This window comes from Trichechus manatus, unplaced genomic scaffold (genome assembly GCF_000243295.1).
Source record: "Trichechus manatus latirostris isolate Lorelei unplaced genomic scaffold, TriManLat1.0 scaffold00060, whole genome shotgun sequence".
In the NCBI taxonomy this organism is placed as follows: Eukaryota; Metazoa; Chordata; class Mammalia; order Sirenia; family Trichechidae; genus Trichechus; species Trichechus manatus.
The window spans coordinates 4871933-4879766 of record NW_004443996.1 but is presented as its reverse complement, the minus strand read 5'-3'; the positions used below and the strand labels follow the sequence as shown (position 1 = coordinate 4879766).

The window sequence follows — 7834 nt, the reverse complement described above, 5'->3', positions numbered from 1 at the left end:
TTGTCAAAAATAAAGTAACCATAAACGTGCAAGTTTAATCCTGGACTCTATTTATTCAATTGGTCTATAGTTCTATTATTATACAGTACCAGCCTATTTTGATTACTGTAGCTTTATAGTATGTTTTGAGATCAAGAAATGTGAGTTCCCTTACTTTGTTCTTTTTTTCATGATTGCTTTAGCTGTTTGAGGCCTCTTGCAGTTCCTTATAAATTTCAGGATTGGATTTTCGTTTTCTTCAAAGAAAGCTGTTGAAATTTTGACAGAGATTGAATTGAATCTAAAGATTGTTTTGAGTAATATTGACATATTAACAATATGAAGTCTTCCAGTTCATGAACTTGGAATGTCTTTCCATTTCATGGTTGTTGTTAGCTGCTGTAGATTTGACCATCAACTCATGGTGACTTCATGCACGCTCGGATTGGATCATTGTGACTCATAATAAGTTTTTCATGGGCTGATTTTTTGGAAGTAGATCACTAGATCTTTCTTCCTAGTCTGTCTTAGTCCGGAAGCTCTGCTGAAGCCTGTTCAACATTATAGCAGTACAGAACCCTATACTAACAGACGGGGGGTGGCTGTGCTTGAGGTGCATTGGCTGGGAATTGAACCCAGGCCTCCTGCATGGAAGGCAAGAATTCTACCATTAAATCACCACTGCTCCCCACTCCATTTCACTGGGTATTCTTTAATTTCTTTCAATAATGATTTATAGTTTTCAGTGTACAAGTCTTTCACATCCTTGGTTAAATTTATTCGTATGTATTTTATTCTTTAGATGCTATTGTAAATGGAATTGTTTCTTTAATTTCCCTTTTCAGAATGTTCATTTGTGATGTATAGGACTCTGAGTGATTTTTGTGTGTTGACCTTGTATCCTGTCACTTTGCTGAATTCATTTTATTAGCTCCAGTAGCTTTCTTGTAGAATCTTTGGAGTTTTTTACATATAGGATCTTTTCATCAGCAAAAAAGGGATAGTTTTACTTCTTCCTTCCCAATTTGGATACATTTTATTTCTTTTTCCCTTTTTTTTTTTACCTAATTTCTCTGTCTAGGACTTCCAGTACAATATTGAATAGCAGCGGTGACAGCAGGCATCTTTGTCTTGTTTCATAACTTAAGGGGAATACTCACAGTCATTCTCCATTGAGTATGATGTTAGCTAGGGGTTTTTAATGAATGCCCTTTATCATACTGAGGAATTTCCCTTCCATTTCTAGGTTGTTGAGTGATTTTATCATAAAAAGGTGTCGAATTTTGTCAAAAGCCTTTTCTGTGTCAATTGAAATTATCATGTAATTCTTTTTCTTTGTTCTATTAATGTAGTGTATTTCATTGATTGATTTTCTAATATTGAACCTGTGATGGTTAAGACTGTGTGTCAGCTTGGCTGGGCCATGATTCTCAATTTTTATATGTGATAATTCCCATGATTGAATATGCTGTGTTTAGCCAATCAGATGAAAGGGAGTTTCCTTGGTGGGGGGGTGGCCTGCATCTAAATATAAGCAGACGTGCTGGCTTTTTGTTCACTCTGGATCCTGTGGCTGCCTTCTGTCATCTCACCTCTGGTTCGTGGGACTTGAGCTGTCAGCTTATCTGCTGAACTTGGGATTTGTTGATCTTCACAGCCTGTGCAGGGAGCCCTGCTCTCTGACCTGCCTATCTTGTGTTTGTCAGCACCTGCAGCTATGTGAATCAGGACCCCTTCCATCTTGCCTGCAGATCTTGGAATTCCTCTAACTTCACAGCCTGTGAGCAGGAGCCCTGCTCTCCGACCTGCCAATCTTGGGCTAGCCAGCTTCTGCGGCTGCGTGAATTGGGAGAAGCCTCTACCCTGATGCACGGACTTGGGATATTCTAGCCTCTACAATCATGTGAGCTCTTTCCTTGGCATAAATCTCTCTCTATATATATTTATGTGTTTTACTGGTTTTGCTTCTCTAGGGAACCTCCTACCATCAAGAAAGCAGTTCCGGGAGCAGAGCATGTCCTTTGGACCTGAGGTTCCTGTGGAGAGAAGCTCCTAGACCAAGGTAAGATTGATGACATGGACCTTCCTCCAGAGCTGACAGAGAAAGTATACCCCAGGAGCCGATGCCCTGAATTTGGGCTTGTAACCTACTAGGCTATGAGAGAAAAAATTTCTCTTTGTTAAAGCCATCCACTTGTGGTATTTCTGTTATAGCAGCACTAGACAACTAAGACAGAACCATTCTTATATTCCTGAGACAAATTCCACTAGATCATGGTGTATAATCCTCTCAGTATTACTTAGGATTTTGTTTGCTAGTATTTTGTTAGGAATTTTTCCATCTATATTCACATGGAATATGAGTCTGTAGTATTCTTGTTGTGTCTTCATCTGGCTTTGGTATTAGAGTAATGCTAGCCTCACAGAATGAGTTAGGAAGTGTTTCCTTCTCTTCTAATTTTTCTTTCTTTTTGGAAAAGTTTAAGAAGGATTGGGGTCTCTTCTTTAAACGTTTTGTAAAATTCCTCAGTGAAACCATCTTGTCCAAGGTTTTTCTTTTTTTGTAGGTTATTTTTTTTATTACTTATTCAATCTCTTTGCTTGTTACGGGTTTGTTGAGATCTATTTCTTCTTGAATCAATTTAGGTAGGTTACGTATTTCTAGAAATTTGTCTATTTCACCTAGATAATCTATTTTCTTGGCATACAATTATTCATAGTTTTCTCTTATGATCCTTTTTTATTTCTCTAGGATAAGTTATGATGTTCTCACTTTGATTTATGATTTTAGATATTTGCACCTTCTCTTTTTTTTGGTCAGGCTTGCTAGAGGTTTGTCAATTTTATTGATCTTTAAAAAAACAAATTCTGGTTTCATTGATTCTCTACTGTTTTTCTAATCCCTATTTCGTTTATAAATGCTATGATCTTTGTTATTTTCTTCCTTCTGGTAACTTTTGGTTTAGTTTGCTCTTTTTTTCTAGTTCCTCATGTTGTAGAGTTAGGTTATTGATTTTAGATACTTCTTTTTTTATGTAGGCATTTACCACTATCACTCTCCCTCTGAGCACTGCCTTCACTGTATCCTACAAGTTTTGGTATCACTAGCTTTCACTTTCATTAATCGCTAAATATTTTCAATTCTTCTCTTGACTTCTTCTTTGAACCACTGGAGTTCCTGGGTGGTGCAAATAGTTAAGCACTAGACTATTAGCCAAAACGTTGGTGGTTTGAACCACCCAGAGAAGCCTCGGAAGACTGGTTAATGATCTGCTTCTGAAAGGTTACAGTCTTGAAAACCCTAAGGAGCAGTTCTGCTCTGCACACTTGGGGCTGCCATGAGTCAGAACCAGCTTGACAGTAACTAACAATAGTTTAATTTCCACATATTTGTGAATTTTCCAGTTTTCTTTTTGTTATTACTTTCTAATTTCACTCCATTGTTGTTGAAGAATATACTTTTTATGAATTCAATCTTTTAAAATTTATTGAGACTTTTTGTGACCTAACATATCCTAGAGAATGATCTGTATGCACTAGAGAAGAATTTATATCCTGCTATTATTGGGGGGAGTATTCTATACATAGCTGTTAGGTCTAGTTGCTTTGTAGTGTTGTTCAGGACCTTGATTTCTTTATTGATCTTTTTCATATATGCTTTGTCCATTAATGAAGTAGTGTTTGGAATACTCCAACTATCGTAAAACTATCTATTTCTTCCCTAAATTTTGTCAGTGTTTGCTTTATGTATTTTGGAGCTCTGATGTTAGGTACATATATATTTATCATTATTATATCTTCTTGATGAATTGACCCTTTTATCATTATATAATGTCCTTCTCTGTCTCTTATAACAGACAAATCCAAATTGATGTATAGTCTACAAAATACCTGACCAGTTCTTTTCAAAAATGTCAAGGTCATTAAAAAGAGAGAAATTCTGAGAAACTGCCACAGCCCAAATTTACCACAGTAATGTTAACAGTAGGGGAAACTGAGTGTGGGGTATATGGGGACTGTCTGTAATACACTTTCAACTTTTTTGTAAATCTAAAACTATTGTAAAATAAAAAGTTTATTAATTTTTTTCAAAAGAAACATATTAGGCTACAGTATAAGATTTCTACTAGTAAATATAATTTAGTGATTAAAAGTTTAGTGCTAGGTCAGAAAAAGACAAACAGTTCAGAAAGAGTAAAAACCAGGAGTTACACTCATAGGAACATAGTATAAGCTTAAGGTGGCATTTTCAGTGAAAAAAATGTAGAACTTTTAACAAATGTTGTTGGAACTTTTTTTTTAAATACAAGATATGTTCAAGAAATAAAATATTTCAAGTATCTGAGGATTGTGATGTGTTGGGGTAAGGAATAGAGAGAAAGAAAGGTCAGGGATATAGGGAAAGTATCACAGTTAGTATAATACACTAGTGGTTAGGAGCTTATCCTTTGAGTCAGTTAGCCTTTGATTTTGATTGCTAAGTCTACCAATCAACAAACATGGAACTTTTGACCCAGAGCAAAACTTTCTATTTTTTTTCTATTTTTCTCCTCTGTAAAATGAGGATAATAGCTACTTTTCTAATAAGGAGGATTGTATAAGACAATTCATGAAAAACTCTTAAAGAGTACTTTGCCCAAGGCAAGTGCTCAATAAATGTTGTCCGTTATTATATTTAAAAAGTTGCACAGTTGTTAATTGCTTTTACAGCAATTAATTAGAGTGCTTACTTCCATTCCCTTTCCAACACTGGGATTATCAATCTTTTTTTTATTGTGCTTTTACAATTCAAGTTAGTATCTCATACAAAAATTTATATACACATTGTTATGTGACCCTAGTTGCTCTCTCTACACTGTGACTGCACACTTCTCCTTTCCATCCTGGATTTCCCTTGTCCATTTAACCAACTTCTGACACTCTCTACCCTCTCATCTTGCCGCCCAACAGGAGCCGCCATCTAGTCTCATGTATCTACCTAAGCCAAGAAACACACTCCTCATGAGTATCACTTCAAGTCTGATAGTCCAGTCTAATCTTTGTCTGAAGAGTTGGCCTTGGGAATGGTTTCAGTTCTGGGCTAACAGAGACCCTGGGGGCCATGTCTTCCAAGGTCCCTCTAGTCTGAGTCAAACTGTTGAGTCTGGTCTTTTTACTAGAATTTGAGTTCTACCACCCACTTTTCTCCTGCTGCATCAGGGACTCTGTTGTGTTCCCTGTCAGTGCAGTCATTGGTGGTAGCCGGGCACCATCTAGTTCTTCTGGTCTCAGGCTGATACAGTCTCTGCTTTATGTGGCCCTTAATCTCTTTTGGGCTAATACTTTCCTTGTGTCTTTGTTGTTCTTCAGTCTCCTTTATTCCAGTTCGTTTGGGGCCAACTGATGCATCTTAGATGGGCACTCACCAGCTTTTAAGATCCCAGACGCCACTCACCAAAGTGGGATGCAGAACATTTTCTTAATAAACTTTGTTAAGTCAATTGACCTAGATGTCTCCTGAAACCATGGTCCCCAGGTCCCCTCCCCTGTTACTCTGTCACTTGAAGTGTTTCGTTGTATTCAGGAAATAGTTTTTGGTTTAGTCCAGTTGTGCTGAATTCCCTGTAGTGTATATTGTCCTTCCCTTCATCTAAGATAACTCTTGTCTACTATCTAGTTAGTGAATACCCCTCTCCCTTCCTCCCCATCCTCGTAACCATCAAAGAATGTTTTCTTCTGTGTATAAACATTTTCTTGAGTTCTTATAATAGTGGTCTTGTACAGTATTCTTCCTTTTGTGACAGACTAAATTCACTCAGCGTAATACCTTCCAGATTCCTCCATGTTATGTTTACGGGTTCATCTTTGTTATTTATTGTGGTGTAGTATTCCATTGTGTGAATATACTATAATTTGTTTATACATTTGTCCTTTGATGGGCACCTAGGTTGTTTAGATCTTTTTGTTACGGTGAAAAGTGCTGCAAAGAACGTGGGTGTGTATATATCTGTCCGTGTGACGGCTCTTATTTCTCTAGGATATATTCCAAGGAGCGGGATTGCTGGATCCTATGGTACTTCTATTTATAGCTTTTTAAGGAAGAGCAAAATTGATTTCCAAAGTGGTTGTACCATTTTACATTCCCACCAACAGTGTATATGTGTTCCAGTCTCTCCACAACATCTCTAACATTTATTATTTTCTGTTATTGGATTAATGTTAGCCTTGTCGGGGTGATATGGTATCTCATTTTAGTTTTGATTTGCATTTCTCTAATGGCTAATGATCGTGAGAATTTTCCTAATGTGTCTGTTAGCCGCCTGAATGTCTTCTTTGATGTAGTGCCTGCTCATATCCTTTGCCCAATTTTTAATTGGGTTATTTGTCTTTTTCTGGTTGAGGTTTTGCAGTATCTTGTAGATTTTAGAGATTAGAGTCTGGTCAGATTTGTCATAGCCAAAATTTTTTTCCCAGTCTGTAGGTTGTCTTTTTACTCTTTTGGTGAAGTCTTTTGATAAGCATAAGAACTTGATTTTTAGGAACTCCCAGTTATCTAGTTTCTCTTCTGGTGTTTGTGCATTGTTACTTATGGTTTGTATTCTGTTTAAGCCATGCATTAGGGCTCCTAGCACTGTCTCTATTTTTTCTTCCATGATCTTTATCATTTTAGATTTTATATTTAGGTCTCTGATCCATGTTGAGTTAGTTTTTGTGCATGGCGTGAGGTATGGGTCTTGTTTCAGTTTTTTTGCAGATGGATATCCATTTACGCCAGCACCATTTATTAAAGAGACTGTCTTTTCCTCATTTTGACAGACTTCGGGCGTTTGTCAAATATCAGCTTCTCGTGGGTGGATAAATTTACATCTAGATTCTCAATTCTGTTCCATTAGTCTATGTATCTGTTGTTGTACCAGTACCAGACAGTTCTGACTATGGTGATGGTATAATAGGTTCTAAAATCAGGTACTGGGAGGCCTCCCACTTTGCTCTTCTTCTTGGGTAATGCTTTACTTATCCAGGGCCTCTTTCCTTTCCATGTGAAATTGGTTGTTTCTCCATCTCATTAAAAAAAGCCATTGGAATATGAATCATGACTGCACTGTATCTGTAGATCGCTTTGGGTTGAGTTGACATTTTCACACTGTTGAGTCTTCCTATCCATGAGCAAGGTATGTTTTTCCACTGATGCAGGTCTCTTACGGTTACTTGCAGTAGTGTCTTGTAGTTTTCATTATATAGGTCTTTTACGTCTCTGGTTAGATTTATTCCTAAGTATTTTATCTTCTTGGGGGTATAGTAAATGGTGTTGATTTGATAATTTCCTCTTCAAGGTTCTCTTTGTTGGTGTAAAGGAATCCAACTGATTTTTGTAAGTTTATCTTGTATCCTGATACTTTGCTGACATCTATTAGTTCCAGTAGTTTTCTTGTGGATTCTTTGTATAAGATCATATCATCTGCAAATAGAGATATTTTTGCTTCTTCCTTACCAATTTGGATGTGCTTTATTTCCTTTTCTAGCTTAATTGCTCTGGCTACGACCTCCAGCACAATGTTGAATAAGAGTGGTGATCAAGGGCATCCTTGTCTGGTTCCCATTCTCAAGAGGAATGCTTTCAGACTCTCTCCATTTAGGATGATGTTAACTGTTGGCTTTGTATAAATGCCCTTAATTTTGTTGAGGAATTTCCCTTCTATTCCTATTTTGCTGAGAGTTTGTATCATGAATGGGTATAGGACTTTGTCAAATGCCTTTTCTTTTGTATCAGTTAATAAGATGTTGTGGTTCTTGTCTTTCGTTTTATTTATGTGATGGATTACATTGTTTTTCTAATGTTGAACCATCCCTGCATACCTGGTATAAATCCCACTTG

General features: G+C 36.9%; 1 non-coding gene across 1 annotated transcript; it reads right to left on the bottom strand.

The window, feature by feature from the left end:
* Positions 1-593: 593 nt before the first annotated feature.
* Positions 594-664, bottom strand: TRNAG-UCC (transfer RNA glycine (anticodon UCC)). Its single transcript has one exon. It is a non-coding gene; the product is annotated as a tRNA-Gly (tRNA).
* Between the last annotated feature and the right edge of the window lie 7170 nt (positions 665-7834).